Consider the following 833-nt stretch of genomic DNA (forward strand, 5'->3'; position numbering starts at 1 on the left):
AAGGGAACAGTTGGCTTGTGTGTGTGTGTTTGTGGGGGGGGGGGGGTGGCATCAATTGTATTCTTACCTTTTCTAATATGGCCAAAAGGAAAACAACATACAACAGCTGGACGATTTCCGAAATTTACTGAAAATATTGTAAAAAGATCCTTTGATTTTACATGTGGTGTCTTAAGACTATGTTCTAAGAATCCTTTCCTCTAATGAAGGAATATAACATCTTTTTTAAATCTTTGAAATTCCATATAGTAGTAAACTTTTAGCTTGTGTACTTTCTTGTTCAATAAGTTATTTTGCCTAATATCTGGCTAGTATATTGATATTAGCCAAGAATGTACTGACTTTAATCTTTTTGTTTTATCTCTTTTTTCATAATGATCTTGGAAAATGCTTTGTCTAAAAATAACTCACAGAACAATGTTTGTCTTACTTAATACATAACTACAGAGGTAATATACAAATAATGACTGGTATAAATGTGCATCAACGAAATATTTTTTTAAAAGAGAGAAAACACTGGTTGTAAACTTAGTACTCTTAATATTTTTAATTAAACTGATATTAATTTTATGACATCTGCTTAGATAAGATATCTGAAGGTAAAGTTGAACCAAAGATAGTTAAATCTTCATGACAGGTCAGTGGAACATCTGATAGGCTCTAAATTAATGTTGATTGCAGCTTGGATTATCTGCAAAACTAACAAGTTTCAAAATGAAAGTAAGTGCATAGTTAGAGTGGATGTAGCAATTTTTCTAGTTGGCTTTAGATGTCAATTCTTGTAGAAATGTATTTTATTATAAATTTTAGTGAAAAAGATCCAAGCGACATGG

The sequence above is a fragment of the Penaeus monodon genome, chromosome 33, assembly GCF_015228065.2.
Source record: "Penaeus monodon isolate SGIC_2016 chromosome 33, NSTDA_Pmon_1, whole genome shotgun sequence".
NCBI lineage: Eukaryota > Metazoa > Arthropoda > Malacostraca > Decapoda > Penaeidae > Penaeus > Penaeus monodon.